This window comes from Cupressus sempervirens, chromosome 1 (assembly GCF_028749045.1).
Source record: "Cupressus sempervirens isolate cs-2001-9-10 chromosome 1, ASM2874904v1, whole genome shotgun sequence".
In the NCBI taxonomy this organism is placed as follows: Eukaryota; Viridiplantae; Streptophyta; class Pinopsida; order Cupressales; family Cupressaceae; genus Cupressus; species Cupressus sempervirens.
Window position 1 is genome coordinate 830,538,362 of NC_143118.1, and position 18,333 is coordinate 830,556,694.

Consider the following 18,333-nt stretch of genomic DNA (forward strand, 5'->3'; position numbering starts at 1 on the left):
CAATATATAAACCAAATAAAGTAGGGGATAAAGGGCAGCCCTGTTTGACCCCAATATTGCTCCTAAAACATTCTGAAATGCCATCTGAAGTTCTGATTTTGACTTTCACCTCTTTGTACATCCTATGAGCAGCAGCTCTGAGATGCCTAGGAATCCCCAATTCTTCCATCCTCAACCAAAGCTTGTCTCTCGGAACGGTATCTAAAGCTTTTTTGAAGTCAACAAAGCAACAAAAAACCTCTTCCTTTTTCTCCCACTCTTTTTCAATAATGTGTCTCAGAGTGACACAGTGATCCACTGTCGAGTGCTTTGGCCTAAAATCAGCTTGTCCTTTAGCACGTTTATGATTTTCTTCTGCCCATTTGCTAATCCTAGTTTCTATCATACTGCCAAAAAGTTTAGCAAAGAGGGGATTGATCATTATAGTCCTATAGTTGGAGGGATTGTTAACATCACCACTCTTAAAAAGTGGTATTGCAAGGCTGATTGTCCAATCTTTCGAAAACCCTTCCTGGCAGATTTTGTTGAAGATTTCACTGATGTGCGGTGCAAGAGTTTTCATACCCCACTTCAAATATTTAGCTTGAAGCGCAACAAGGTCTTTTGCTTTGCCTCCACCCAACTTCTTAATCCCTATCTCTATCTCTTACACAGTAAAAATATTTGTGGTATCATTGACAAAAGGTGGCTGTCCCACTCCACCCTCTTGTTCATAAAGTTTCTTAGCATAATCAAACCATTGGGTGGCAGTAATATTATTTTCAGTTTGCTTCCTCCTTGGTTGGAGTTCTTTCCAAAAATGTTTGGGGTTATTTCTGCCCAAGAAAATTAGCTCCTCTCTCCTTGTGGACATAAAATCGATTTTTTTCTTCTTTAGGATCTGTTTGTAGGTCTTAATGTCAAGGTTAGTTTTATTTGACTCCCTTAGATTTCTCCTAGCCCTCTTGCATTCCTTATCAAACCATGCATTGGCTGGAAAACAATTAGTTTCAGATTTTCTATTTTTTGCTCTCTTGCATTTTGAAAGAGCCTCGTGAATCAGATTCGATAAATCATGACTGTTAACACCATGCTTATACATAGGGTGTCCCATACAAAGTTCCTCAAGAGTAACCCTGAAAGTGTTACTATTTTCTGAAGTTAACAAAATTCTGCCCTGAGAAGGTGGGTGTTGAGGGCCTTGGATTTTTGCCCCAATCCTCCTATCCTTTGCCCAATACAAATTTACGTACAACGGTCTATGATCTGATTTGAGATCCCAAATGTGCTCTCCAATTTCAACTTCTTTAATATTGCTATACAAATGCTGCGAACAAATTACATAATCTACCACACTCACCCCGTTGTATGTGTTGCAAGTGAAATTGCCCGACTTAGCCCATCTAGCCAAACCATTACAGATTATTAGATCAAATGTGCCACACAAAGTGATCAATTCTTCCCCAAAATGATTGCAGCCTTTAGCATCTTCAGATATTCTATCCCATTGATGATTTCTCTCTTCTGTGAGCCAAATAGGGTTATCGTTTACTTTGGAGCTGAAAATACTTGCTTGCCAATTTGTTGTCCTAGCATTGAAATCTCCAACAAGAAGGACATCCCCACGTTGTGAAAAAATAGCAACATCTTTCTTTAATGTAGCATAAGGGTCATTGTGATCTAAACCACACTTTTTATAAATTTTAGATACTTGTGGAGCAAAGTAACAAGCTGCAATCCTGAGAAGAGTGTTATTTTCCACAATTTTGAGCCATATAAATTGTTTATTAGAATCAGTATTTTCCAGCTGAATGACACGACCTTCTCTTTCTTTTACTAGAACCATTATACCTCCATGACCTTTACCATTTCCCGTTGCCTCATTCCACACTACCATCTTCCAGTAGCCTTCAAACAATGGGGTCTTACATCCCTCATGCTCATGTGTCTCTATGAGACAAATAATATCTTTGCCTTCTGCAATAGGCCCTAACCCTGGCCCACGCCTCCACAGATAACCTCTGCAATTCCAACAAACTAAACTTAAGGACACCTGGGTTAAGCTTGATTGCTATTTATTTTGATGTGAAAGACTCGAAGTTGAGTTATTATCACTAGGTGTGATTATGGATCTTGTTGTATCGCTGCCTGTTAAGGTGTTTGTTGTTGCACCTTTGTTGCCTTCTTGCTGCCCTTCATTGTAGCGGTGGCAAAAATGAGCAATAACTGCTTTTCCCTTGAACATCCAAGCTCTTTTGCCTTCATTTCTAGCTGTTCTGATTTTTTCCATTTCCATCCTTCTTTCTACTTGTTGTCTCATAGTTAAATCCTCCTCTAAAACGAAGCGAGAACCCCTCAAGAGCTATTTTTTGTTAAGTAGATTTTGTTTGTCGCTAATGCTGAGCATGACTACCTTGATTGGCCTATTTCTCTCAACGTGTGGTTTGCCAACCCTCCAAGCTTAGCAGATTTGTCCTTGCCACAATAGCACATCTTGTAGGAAATCCCTCGTTAGGTCAAGGGTATGTTCGCCTTCCCCATAGTCTTTTATCCCCTTGATAATTATATTGGATGCCCTAAGCTGCCTTTCCTTGACCTCTCTGTCTTGCATGTTCACACGAATCTTTGCCTCTTCTCTTGCCATATCAGGGTGTTTTCTTTTTTTGTCCCAAGTTTTGGTGACTTCTACAAAACTTCTTCTCTTCTCTTCACAATCCGCCTTTCCTAGCGAACTAGTGTGAAGAATCGTTTTCTCCTTATTATGAGATGACTCGGTATTTGTTGTGACCTTGTTTGTTTCCAATGTCACATTCAAGTTTTTCCATTCATCCTTCATATTCTGCCATTCAAGCTTCCCGGCTAAAAGTGTTTCTTGCAACGTTGAGATTTGAGCTTTTAAAGCGTTGTTATTATCTGTAAGAGTTTTATTTGCTGCAATTAGCACCTGTATATTGCGGTAACTTTCTTGCTCCTTAGCCTCTAGGAGCTCCAACCTCCTCTTGGCCCTCAAAAGTTCTTGCACATAAAGATCTGGGCACCAAGCGAGAGGTGTGGAGGTAGGGCTGTAACTGACAGACTCACCGAAGTTATTGCTACCATACAGATGACTGTCACCTCTTAAGTGTGGAGGAGGGTACATTTTGACTTGTTTATGCAATCTCTGCCCGTGTTTCTGCTTTTCATGTGACCCTTTCATACGAGCAAGTCTACGTTTTAAAATGCCCTTGAACTTTTTAACATTGACCCAAATATATTTTCCTGTCTTGCCAAGTGATGCCATTTTGACTTGCCCTAAATGGTTAGTTTCAAAGTGTACCATAATTTCTTGACCGTTTTTTACCAATGAGATGGTTTGTTTTTCCATGGTTTGCATATCCCCCATTTGTTTTCTCATTTGTGTATCCTCAATTTGTTTTTCCATTGATCAAAAGAAAGAAGGGCGAAACAAAAGCTAACAAGAGAAAATATATAAAACAAAACCGAAAAGTGCACCTTGAAACCCCTGGCTTAAGGCCTACCACTATCTTGCTGTGGGCTGGGCCCCAGTCTTCGTTTTACCCTTGGAAATGGGCCTACCTAGGATCTGAACCCTGTCTGGTATTGTGTCTACTGCCCTAGTCCCACTGTGATGCTTCGATGTGATGCCTTGGTCCCACTGTGTCTGTTGTCTGCCTAGTGCCCCGTTTGCTTGATATTTGAACTCTTTCCTCCCCTAAATTCAAATTGTTTGATCAACTGGTTCTGCTTCAGGTGCCTATGCCTTTGCTTCTGGTGCGTTTCTCGTTGTTAGCTCACCCTGCTCCCGCAGTAGAAGCAACTGTCGGTGGAAGAGAAACCCCGGCCTCTAAGCTCGCTTCTTCAAGTAACCTGATGTATTACTATTATTACTATTGTAGGAACATAGAAATTATGGTAGTAATTTTTTAGGAGGATCTTAAATTGCAAAAGTGGACTATTGTATTTTATTATGTATGACATTTTCTTTCAGACGATTCTTTCGAAGGTTAGTTAAGTGTGAGTGTAGATCTTCAATAGTGACCTTAGTATATCGTCATTAATTTTTCAATTAATGATAATGGGTGCAAACAAATGGCTACGATGACACATCATAAGGTTCAAAAGAAAGTATCTAAACCATGGTTATTGGCCAAATTTATTATTGTAGAAATGCATAAGATGCAATGCATATTCACAAACATGTACTTCTCTAGCTCGAGGTTGCATGGGTAGTGCAATTCTATTTGGGAAGAGACTGATAAATGCCATGTCAAACAAACCCTTAGTAGTGTAGTTGTTAACGGGGGTTGAACTTATAGGTGGCCATAACCATGTCATCAATGTCCTTTTCCATTTGTAAATATTCTTTAATGATTTATAGCTCATGGTGTTTGTTTGGTGTAGGAGTTTTTTAGTACCCAATTGAGAGTAATTTTATATAATGATTATATTTAGTAGGACCTTTCATTCAGAGGGGGTTCCATTTGTTGAAGAGAAGCATATTGATTAGAAATAGTTGTGCTACAAACACAAACCATAGTGGTTAAATAGTTGTACTCACTCTTTTTAATAAGCATACAAATGTAGGGATGAAGGGAGAAGATAAATGTAAAATTAATAAAAATATAAATAATGTGCATATTCATTTAAAATAGAATTGGATTTTACAAACTAAACTTGTATCAACATTGGGTGCACCATTGGAGCAAGGATCTAGGTAGCTCATTGATTGCAAGAGATCTGAAACTCCAAAAACCTCTATTTTTGTAAGAGTGGTATAAGAGAAGTCATTAATAAACAACAATGGGGGACTACGCAAGTGGAGCATGTACTATGTACAATTTAGATAGGTTTGGAATGAATGTTGAATATTTGGAGCATTTCCTTCTTCATAATACTCATCCACGTACATTTCCCTAAGCTAAGTAGAAAAGCCAAAAAAGTTCAAACAATTTACATGGATTTAATGCAAAGTTTCTTCCATTGCAAGGATTTTGAAATATTTAATTTCACATGTACATGCACTTGTCAATTTCAATTGTTAAACATGTTAACTAAAGCTAACAAAACATAGATTGCAAGATTATGGATTTTTATTTCATAAAACCCATCCCAAGTCATCACAATAGATGGAAGTGGACCATTTATCTTTGACATAGTGCTTGAAATATTAATTATCTAAATAGGTTGCAAAGGATTAGCAATGACCTGTAAAGTTAAAACAAATGTTAAATCTAAAGAAGAAGCATAACACATTAGAAATTTCACTTTTTGCATAAAATGTAAAATATTGATGGGCATAATAAATGCTATTAGAATCTACATTTATCTTCCATCGGTTAAATAAAAGAGATTAAAAGAAGCCATCTTTTTTCTTAGAAATCAAAAAAATACATAATAGTTCACAAAAATGTCACTAAAAAATTGTTCATGTTACTTGTAATCATGAAATGTGAAAGTCTATTGTTGTTCCTACCACAAGTTAGTATACTAAGAGGGGGGTGAATTAGTATACTCGGTAGTTCAAACTTTTCACTTTCTATCACACTTCGCACTTGTCTATAGTTTTGTGCTAGTTATAATTGAATCGATCGAGGTTGAACAAAAATAAAGAACATGAAAATAGCAACACATGACACAATATTTATCTTGTGGAAACCCAACTAGGGTAAAACCCATGGTGTGTGAGTCAATCCTCACAAAGCTTGAACTCTCTTGAAGTGTGCCTAGTCAAGAGCTTATCTTTGTTAGAAGATTACAAAGACATTATTAGGTATCACTCAGTTAAGGGATTTTGTTAAGATGTGTTAAATTTTTGCCCTATTAGGAGCAACCTAGTTAAAGGACTTTAAAATACAAGTTAATGTGTTACCCTATTAGGGAATTTTGTATAAAGAACCTACTAGGGTCCACCCTTAATGGGATTCATTTATTGTAAAGATCAGTAAACAACAGGGAATGATCTAACAAGTAGCTATTACACTTAGCTTGAAATAGATCCTTCTTCATTTCTCTTGACCCATCTAGAACTATGATTTTCCTTCTCTTGGTTCTGCAACTTTAGACCTCGATCACTTGTGCGCTTGGCTTTCCTTGCTCTTGCACATGATAAACCTTTTGTTATTCAGGGTTACCTGCTTCTCCTTAGCACATTATCTCTACAAAGATTACTTGTCTCTTGTCACTCTCTTTCACACCTTGAGATTACACTTAGCTTAGCTCTTCTGGCTCTTTAGCTAATCACTTGACAATCTAACCTTTTTTCTTTTGACTATGTCCTTTTTTATGCTTTCATCTTGCTTCGCTCATAATTTGTAATATGTTATTTCAAAATTTGAATTCTCATCCCTACTACTAGCTCAACTTCTTATTGCAATAGTGCATCACTTTTGACAAATGTAGCATGTTTGTACAAGAGTCACAGGTGGTATGTGTCCTCGATGACTTGCTCTTGTTGGAAAAAATTCAAATTTAAATTATTTTAACTTTTTCTCGATATGGTAACCTATCACCATTAAGTGCAACGATGAGTACACTCCTACCCTTCTCCATGACATAGCAGTAATGGGTACCATGCTCCATGCTTTCATTTATGCTTGGCATCCTTCTTCCTACATAGGCTTCACTTAGCATGATTCATCTAAGTGGATCACCTCTATCATCGCCTCTGTTGGGCCCGTACTTCTCTTCTATGATCACCCTTGTAAACTAGAGTTGCACATCAACATGTTTTTTTGGTCATTGCTCCCTACTGCTCTTGATTCCTCACATGCCTTTACATCAACGACAACACCTTTGATAATCGAGTATGTCGATCTTTCTATCGGTCAATCTTTAGGGTTCGAGACAATTATGCCAACAATCTCCCCCTTTGGCATTGATGGCAACGCTTAGACATTTTGTCACTCATTATTTTGGTGTATTACCTTCACTTTATTGTTTTATCACTCACTATTTTGGTGTGTTACCTTCACTTTATTTGCTTCTTTCAACATCTCCCCCAGAGATAATACATCCACATATTTTGATTTTTTGTGGCTGCTCTCATCTTCATTCTCATATTCTTATCACACTTTCTCTTTTCAACCCCTTTTGTTTATGTGCTCCCCCTTTGTTTCTCTTCTTCTGCTCCTCTCGAAAACCCCTTTGTTTCTCTTCTTTCACTCCTCTCAACTTCTCCCCCTTTGACAATAATGTTAAAGGCAAACATCTTCTCTTTTCTTTTATTCTCTTGACTACTTACCCTATGGAGTAGTCCCTTGTTCTCATCAATCCACTTCTTGGTTCCTTGATCATGGATTGATATATGCGTGTCTACTCTTAGTTCAGGCTAGATAGGTGTAAAACCCCTAACCTTTCTCTTAGATACTCAAAAATATCTTTTTGAAGAGGCTTTGTAAGGATACCAACCAGTTGCTCTTTGGTTGGTACATAAACCAACCTAAATTCATTGTCTTGCGCCTGCTCCCTCAGAAAATGGTACCATAAACCAACCTAAATTATTTGTCTTGCACCTGCTCCCTTAGAAAATGGTACTTGATGGATATTTGCTTTGTCTTTGACTAGTGTTGTAGACACCTAAATTTGATCACATAAATTCATAATCAAATTTAGTCATTTTCTAAAACATATTTTAATTAAAGATTAAACATAATAATTATTTTAGCACTATTTCCTAATTAATTAATTAGAGCCCAATTAATAAATTAAGAGACAATTAATAGTCTAATTTATTAATAAAATCCTCCTTCCTCTATTAAATTAAATAAGTGCAAACCCCACTTAATTTAATCTCCAAAACCCCTCTCTATTTAATTTATTTAATTAATTGAATCTAATGCACTAAATATTCTTCTTTTAATTAAATAATGTATTTAATTAATTAAATCTCATGCACCAATAATTCCTCTTTTAATTAAATATCTTTTTTATATAATTAAGTCCTATGTACCAAATATTCATATTTTAATTAAATAATTCATTTATTTAATTAAATATCATGTACCAATAATTCATCTTTTAATTAAATAATTCATTTATTTAATTAAGTCTCGTGCACTAATAATTTTTCTTTTAATTAAATAATTCATTTATTTAATTAAGTCTCATGCACTGATAATTCCTCTTTTTAATTAAATAATTCATTTATTTAATTAAGCTCACCCACCAACCTTTTTCTCTAACAAATCCATCCACCTCCCACATCCTTCAATTAAATGATCCACCTCACCCATCTTAACTGAAACACATCACCTCCTCTTCCATGTCTAAAATCCCTCTACATGTCACTTGCATAAATTAAGGCATGATTTGTTCCTTCTGACGCAAGCCCAAGTCCACTCTTATGTCACGTCTCTCGCATCCACCTCTAAGCACATAAGTCTGTCTCCTCCACCTATCTCGGTTAACTCAAGCCTATCTCACACCTTTCTCAATTAAGTATCTATCAAGAATCTGTATCTCCTCCTCACTCAGTTGCCTATAAAATAAACCTTGTGCTCCTCAAAAATCACCACCCCTTTTGAGTAAACTTATTATATTGTTTTGAGAGCTAAGGCTCTATTCAAATTTCTATACATTCATCCCCAATTCAACCATTGCTTGAAATATTGAGCATCCATTGAGCACACATTTGCACGTCGCGACCATATAGACACATCAAGGAGGCTACATGGAGACACAAATTTGCACTTCTATTGTTTTTGGTTTCCTTCTAGTTAATCTTATTGTTGCTTTGTTATTAGTATGTGGATGTTTGGTTTCAATTTTATATCCTTAAGCACACTAATTCTAACATATATTTTGGTACGCCTGGTGGGACCCCACAATAGGTTTATTCTATTATTTTTCTTTGGTAAAAGACTAACAATTAATCTAATGTTTTATGTTGTTTGAGTGTTTTGCAAAGGTGTTTTTTTTAGTTTTTGCAGGTTGGAAGTGAAAGAGGAGACTATGGTGACACTAGTCTTATAATCAATTTTTACACGACATGATCCTAGAAGCAAAAAAAGCGATCGTGGAAGCAAAAATGTGTTCCTGCAAAAAAAAATGCTTTATTACGAACAAAAACTCGAGATCCTCAAATGATATTTCAAGTCACTTTCTCTTTCTATATTTTTGACTTCTGAAAATAATAATATTTTGCGAGAACGTGATTCTATAACCATAGGAACATAATTTTAAGCCTAAAAAAATTAAGACATGCGCCAAATCTCACCTTTTTTGATGCCAAAGTTCTTTTTCACATTCTTGCCTTTGCAGGAATGCATGTTTGACCAATGGGATCGAGCCTCTGTGAGATCACTCTATTATAAATTCAGCCATCCCAATTTTCATCCATTGTTTTTCTTTTACCAATTTTTGGCATGATTCCCAAAGCTACTAGAACGCAAACCTACGATCGCAAGAACACATTTTTGACTTGCGAGATCACTGCTATGTAATTTTTGACATGTTTGTTCATTGTGCAGGATGTTGTTGACGTCATTTGATTTTGTTTGGATAAAATTGAACTCACACTTTATTAGGTAGCTTTAAAATTAATAACATATGCTCTCATCTCATGTCAATCTTGAATGGTCAAAGGATTTGAACGAGGGAATAAACACTTTAATTTGGATTGTTAGAAAGAGTCACAATTCTTGAATACATAATAATTAAAGAATATTGCAAACTAAACACTTAGATTTGGGCTTAAAATGAATACATAAATCTTGAATGATTAAGGTTAAAATACCCGCATTCCCTTCTCTTTCAAGTTTTCATGATTTAAGTTATTAAGTTGACCCCTGAATGATTTGCTATGTTGACTAATGATTTATTAAGTTGACCGTACACATTTTTCAAAGTTGGAATAATGAATATTGCATCTTAAACACATGTGTCTTTTGTTCTAGATTGATAATATAAAATTGCATGTTGGGAAAAAATGAGTGCTTTATGTGTTTCTATGAGTGTTTCTACTACAACACTTCAGTGGGCTCATTATTTTCTTGCACCTTGGAATCATGTTAATTAAGCAACATGTGTACTGAAAGGTTGTTAACAAGATCATCTGCAATAACCCTAGGAGCACTTATAGAGAGGCCTATCCATTGGGAAGTGTCACCCCATCGAAGAACAACCTCACACCAGTAAATTCCCCAGTCGGTATAGAAACAAGGCACTGAAAAAAATCCTCACTTTATACCCATGGAAGTTTGGGCAATGCATTTATGATGGTAGTCTAGGTAGAAAAACTTTCTTATGATTTCAGAATGGTTAGAATAGACTCTTAAGTGGGTCACGCATTTAACAACTGTTTGGGAGGACTCCACGGATCTAGTTACAAACCAACTTAGTAGTTACCTTTTTAGCCATATTCTAAAATCCAATTTGACCTTAGCAATAATTTGTTTTTGAAGTGCTTGCATTGTAATTCGACCTCATAAATATATTTGTTGAACATACATAGTTCTTGGTTCTATTTTCCACAAATCATTTTCCAAAAAAGACTGCATACTTGTCTCTCTCAAAGTTGCTATGTCCTTTAAGAGACTGTTTATTCATATATCTTATTTATTGTTAAGAAATCTATCTTTGGGTATTGACAAGTTGTTAGCAAGTTCATTCACAACAACCCTAGGATTGTTTTGGTTTAAATTATAAAATCATATCATTGCTTTATCTATTTTAAAGATTACTTGTCCTATTTATTATTGCAATTATTTATTTGTGCATAAAGATATTGAGTCCTCATGTCTGACCAACCAAAGACCAAGTTTACAAAAATCAAGTTTAAACCATCATTAGCATGTAGAGAAAGAGAGTCAACACACCAAAAACTAGCACCCTCCAATCCTAGACTTGTGAAGGAACTATAAATTGAGAAAGGAGTTGAAACAACATTACAAACTAAGCAGGATAACAAAGTCAACAATTTAATCCTTAGGAAAGGAGTAAACCACAGGCTTATTGACCATTGATCCATCAACCATCATGATTCCTTTTAGCCTCATCACACATCATGTACTTTGTTACTGAGATCTTGATCATTAAGTACTGAAAGGTTGTTAGCCAGTCTATTCGCAACAACCCTAGGATTTGTTTCAAAGAAATCAGTTATTCAAACAAAGCTAATATATTCTTATTGCAATCACTACCTGATCTAAAAGTTGTTATACTGAGAAAATCTATTAAAAAAAAAGTTGATTCCTCATGTTAAAATAATCCAAATCCAAGTTCAAAAAGGATAAGCTCCAACCATCCCAAGTATACAGAGAAATAGAAGCCAAGCACAAAAAAGTAGCACTCAATCCAAGAATTTTTCAATTAGATTGAATTGAGAGAGAGGGCATCGAAAGCATATTACAAGTAGAATGGGAGTGCAATATCAATAGACTGAGAGCCCATTGTGGAGTTAATTATACCCTTATCAAGATCACTACTTACGATTATTATGATTAGGTCCAGCTTCTTCCTCACACATTTTGCACTTTGTTTACCCTAGAGTCCTTTCTTAGAGCCATTATATAGCTTATCCTCTTCAACATTGTTAGTTTCATCATCCCTTAGGATCAAATCCAGAATCCTTGCCCAATTATATCTTGATCCACATCCTCTATCACATCTTGTCTTTGGTATCATCATCCCAGTGACTGCATATCTTATATCTCACATCCACATAGCACTATTACTATTCCTTGGCTAACACACTTGTCCAATGTAGTTTATGTCATTGTTTGTGTCCCTCACCACCTTGATCAAAAATTTGTGCTCCACACTTGATTATCTATCATCATCCTACATCTCCCACACATATTACATTATATCCACCTTTGATACCAAGATAATCCTCATGATCCTATAGGCATCACATCCTTGGACTAATCCTCCACCATTAGGCTATCTTCCACCATTGGTCACCACCTTTAGCCTCTTAGAAAATATGTGCACTTCAGAAAGATCATAGAATTTGTCTCCTAATTTGCATCCACTATCATTTCATGCCACCAACCACATATATTAGCAAAAGGAAGAAAATGGAAACTGCTCCATATCCTCTCCACACAAGAACTAGCACACATATTAATAACAAACATGCAAGACCCAACATCTCAAGATCCAAAACCAAAAACCAAAAACATCATGACTTTACAACAAACAAATTTTGCCATAGATGCATTTATGAGTTGCCTTGGGAATGCATCATTGGTTAGCACCATCATTAAAAATAATAAAAATACCATCAAGGCCAATTTTGAAGAGAAGACATTGGAAGTTTCGACTTTGGGCGAATGCCACCATCCAACACTATCACAAATCCCAACCATCCACTTTTCAAAATGCCCACATCATGGGAACCCTTAGATCTAGAACAACTCATAAATGAAAGTCAGCCATTGATACAACCACTAATAGACCCTTTTGTTGCATCTACCCAAATTAGTGCTCCCATCCCCTAAAGAGAATCATCACCCATCACACCATCTGAAGTTCACACAATGCCACAACCAACCACCACATGGCCAGTTCTATCCACTAGCATCTCCATCACTATTGCTGCTATCGCACAACCCATATCTATGCCTTTAAACATTTCATGGCCTGTCACTTCTCAAACACCTAGCCAAAATATTACCACCCAACAAACTCTATATGCATCTGTCATTATGCCCACTAGCAATTCTGCCAACACGAGCCCAACAAGGTTCATAATCTGAACCTCAATACACTACACGAATGCCATCAATGAGGCCCATTACTCAAACCACCCCACTACCTATTACTACTTCCACTCCATCTATAACAAATCTAAGTGTGTCAACATCATTTTTGTCTACCTCATGGAGCTTGAACAAAGCACCCTAACTTCACCCCCATTGTGCCAACTCCACCATTGGCAAGTGTTGTTAAACCTATCCTTGAATACTTCACGATGTCACCACTTGGAAGCAGTTGCACCGCTCACCCACTGTACTACCAATATAAAAGGGTAACCCCCTATCAACTATGTTATACCACTGTTTACCCATATACCTCCTCATAGAAACACACTACTGTCATACAATGGGAAAACTATAGTCACCCAAACCAATCTGTGGCTTCATCCATTGCAACAAAACCTACAACAACAATACATGTCATATGTGTCAATATAAACTCATCCATCTATGCAACAACCACCCATTTCCTTTGTACCACAATATGTGAAGAATCTATCACAATAGTATGTCCCAACACATCCTTAGCCAACACCAAATCTTCTTCAAGTCATGGGACAATCCTCATCTCAACCACTACCATTCATGCCGCAAAACTCATCATATTCTCCTGCTCTATCAGATCTATATCATATACCATGGGTACTTGAAATGGGGACACTCCCCACACTACCAGTAAATCTAGAGTGGGAAGAAATGAGAAAGGCCCTTAAAGAGCTCAAGGCAGGTAATGAATCAGAGACTTCCAAATTTGAGACTATATGCCCCTATCTATTTGACAAATTTATCATAACTATATCCTTTCCCAAGCATTTTGAGATACCCAAGTTTGACCAATTTAGGGGAAGGGAGCTCTTGTAATACATGTCAAAGAATTCTAAATGAATTGTCAGGAAGTAGCATATAGTAATGTGTTCTTTATGTGTATATTCCCTAAAAGTCTTGGGGTCCTACTCTAGAATGGTTCTATTGTATACCTTATGGGACTTTGAATACCTTTGCTAAACTTTCTAAAACATTTTTTCTATAGTAAACTCACCTAATTGAGACAGAGCTATTAGTAGTGGACTTAGTCCACACCAAATAGAAGGGGAGCGAAAGCCTTGTTGACTTCTTACAGAGGTGGCAAACCCTCACCACTAGAGTAGCATGCAACCTAACTAAAAAATAAATTGTTTAAATATTCATCAACAACACACATCCTAAACTTGCGCACCACATGTGCATGAATTACCTACAAACATACAAGGATGTTGGAGAAAGAGTTATGGAACTAGAGTAGGGACTCATCAACGTTGGCATCATAAAACTATACAAGGAAAATATCATCTATCATAGTTATCCTAGTGACAAGTCTACGCAGTGGAACAAAAACAAAAATATGGTAACTAATGGCGTTACCGATACAAAGCACACTCATGTGGTAGGCATTGCTCAAAATCAACACAACACCACTTATCAACCACAATAGTCTTACCAACAACAACCACCTCGACAACAAAAATAGTACTAACAACAACAATACTATCATCAAAAACAACCATATCAACAAGGGTACCAATAAAATACATGGGAAAACCAATAACAGGTCCTCACAAATCAAACAAATGCCCTATCTATCACACCAAGACAAAGACCACACATCCAAATTGAGCCTAAACAAATTTATACTCCCCTTAGTGAAACTTTGGATTTTATATTTGACAAAATGGTAAGGAAAGATCTAGCAATCTTCCCATGTACACAATAAATGGACAACGACACCCCTAAGCCACATTGGTTCAAAGACAATGAATACTATGCTTATCATAGATTAAAAGTGCATACCACCCTTAAGTACATGAGCCTCAAAGACTACATACAAGACCTTATTGATCACAAGCAAATCACAGTAGGAAGAAACGCACAAACCTCCCAAAATGCAAAACTACAAATCTACCAAAATGATTTTGCACCCCACAACAATAACATGGGAAATAAACCTATAAAAAACACTAACAACAACAACAAACCCAATAACAAAAAAAACAATAACACGTACAAGCAAGGTAACTTTTGAGATAACAAGAATTACATTGCATGTTACATCAATTATGACAATCTTATTGGTTGTATATCCAAAGAAGAGCCTTCAATTAATGTCATCCATCTCAAACGTGTTGAGCGCTATGTGTTGTCACAACTCAGCGTGGCCTTGTGAATGTTGCAGGACCAAATACGACTACCACCTCAAGAGCCCAAGGTCCATCTATGAGTGCCACCTTAGGAGCCCAATACAACATCTTGAAACACCTTGGAAACACACCAGCCCAAATCTCCATCTTGGATCTTCTACATACAAGCCCACTTCATCAAGAGATCCTAAATAATACCCTCCATGAATCTCATGTCCCTACAGACATAAATGCCACCAAATTCATAAATCTTGTAGGACACCTATCTGCACCATGTATACTCTCTTTCAAGCCATTTGACGTTCCTATAGCAGAGCCAGATCATATTCTTCCACTTCGCATAACCATCATGGTCTCTAATTTTACCATCAAAAGAGTCATGATAGATAATGGTTCAACCCTCAACTTATGTACTCTAAAATTCATTAAACAAGCAGGGTACACCAAGGATAACATCATGGACAAAGTAATCACAAGCAAGGCATATGATAACATTGAAATAAAATCAGAAGGAACCATCAGATTACCTATCAAAGTTGGTTTAGTTATTCAGGAAACAATGTGTCATGTGGTTGATCTAAATCTACCATTTAACATCCTCCTCGGTCGACCTTGGAATCATCTAACGAAGGATGTTCCATCTACATGTCATCAGTGCCTCAAATTTTTGCATCAAGGCATTGAGGTAACCTATAATGCCCCACGAGGGAACCCAAAAGAAATTAACCTAAAATTTCACTAAGTTTGCCAATCATTTTTTTAAAAAGATAACAATTAAACAACAACAGATAAAATATAGTGGAAGCAATAACTCACATACATACAACCATCCAAATAAATTACATCTCCTAAGGGTTCCATGACATTGAATCACATGTATAAGTTTATTAACATTAGATGTAACACATTTTTAAAACCCACATAATGGAATAACCACAAGTATGAATTCAATTAAAATATATGTGATTACATATGATGCCACTTGACATAACTAGAATGCATAATCATCCATTATACAAGTCACAAGATATGAAAAGCTCAAAGAATATACATTATAAATAAATATATCATCATGTAGACTATAATAGAGTATTACCATCCAACAAAAATACAAGATCAGAAAGAAAGAAACAACTACACAGGTACATCTAGCAATGGTATCTAGTTGTTAGATCTCAATGGTATAAGAAAAATGCACTACCACCCAACCTCATGGAACCTAAATGGCCCACTCCCACTGTGCTGAGGAGATAATCTAAAGTCTCATATGAATATCAATCCATAAGTCTTAACCAACATCTAGGTCAAGGAAATCCTGATAGCAATCTATCTCAAAGGGTACTGAGATACAAGTATCATCTAATACCAGAGGTAACAAAGACACGTAGAAAATCCACTATGCAAGTGGGAATGTATCATTGCATGAGCCAACTCTAAGGTTACCCTGGCAGCCTCTCTAGACTCCGGCTCCCTAGTGTCTCTATGTGACACCAGTATTCTTTCGCACAGACAAGACATATTAACAAAGCAAGGTCGCAACCAAGCATCCTTTCTACTCCTATCCTAGCATGTACTAGCACTTGAGGCATGGACGAGGAAAAAAATGACTCTTAGTAATTTATTTTACTCTCATTTAATGAAATGTTATCACTTATTAAAACAACATACAATGGGTTACCTAAGCAACCTCTTTAGGGCTCCAACCTCCATTGCAAGCCACTTCCCAACATACACACAATTTACCAACCCTCGGCTCATAAATGTACAACTCATAAAATCACAATTTTTCACCTCAATCCTTTACAAGCAACTGGAAAGCACCTATAGATAAAACATAGTATTCACCCTAGTCCTTTACAAGCAAATAGAAAGCACCTAAAGACCAAATCACAATAATCACCTCAGTCCCATACAAGCAACTGGAAAGCACCAAACGAATCAATCAAAAACTTAAAGGTTATAAGAAGAAAGTCACAATCATCACCTCAGTTCTATACAAGAAACTGTAAATCACTAATAAACATTGATCAAAACTCATCATAGAAAACACGTGACACATCACCATGGTTAGGTATAAAAGATCATATACATAACATCATTATAGAATAAAACCCACAAGCCTGTGGTAAACATCCTGATTGGTCAAAGTACTATGTCAAACCCGAAACTCAACACAAGAAAACATACGCTTTTGATTTAAACAACTAGGTTCAAGTTTTCGTAGTTCATTTTATCCCTAAAGTCCATTTATGAAAGTGTACAATTTTCCCTTTTTACAAATTGAAGATTATTTAATTTTAATCAACATTAGATTCAAAATAAATAAGTCAATAGTATGTAGTTGATTTAAAACTAGAATCTATTTCCAAAAACTTGAAATTTATTTAACTAAACACAATTTGAATATATATATATATATATATATATATATATATATATACATATATGTATATATATATATGTATGTATATATGTATACATATATATACATATATACATATATACATACATATATATATATACATATATGTATATATATATATATATATATGTATATATGTATATGTATGTATATACATACATACATATATACATATATACATATATGTATATATATGTATGTATGTATATACATATATATGTATATATACATATATATGTATACATATATATGTATATATATATGTATATACACATATATATGTATATACATACATACATATATATACATATATATGTATATATGTATACATATATATGTGTATATACATATATATACATATATATATGTATATATGTATATATACATATATATACATATATACATATATATGTATATATGTATATGTATATATGTATATATACATATATATATGTATATATATGTATATATACATATATATGTATGTATATATATATACATATATATGTATGTATGTATGTATACATATCCATATATACATATATATGTATATATGTATATATGTATATACATATATATAGATATATATGTATATATACATATATATATATTTGAATTAAATAAGTGTTATTAATTATTAGAATAATATTAATTTATTAATAATTACAATTGCTATTACTAATAATATATATTTAATATTTAACATTACTAATAAATTTAAATTAAACTAATTTAATTTAATATTAAAATAAACTTTATTACAAAATTTATTAATTAAAAAAAAATATCAAAAATCTTTTTATTTTAAAAAAGCATTTAAGGCCTGCCGGCCATAAGTTTGTCGCGGCGGCTTGCTACTGCAGCAGCAGGGTATTGCATTAGCAGTACCTGTTGTTGTCCTAGTAGGACTGTCACGCATCCCCATTAAAGGTCGTCGTAAGAGGAGAAGGGGGGTAGGGGTGGTGGCCCCCGCCCACCAATATATATACATATATCTCGAGAAGATTATTTTACATTTTTTTAAAATTATATTTTTATAGTTATCATAGTAATTATAAAT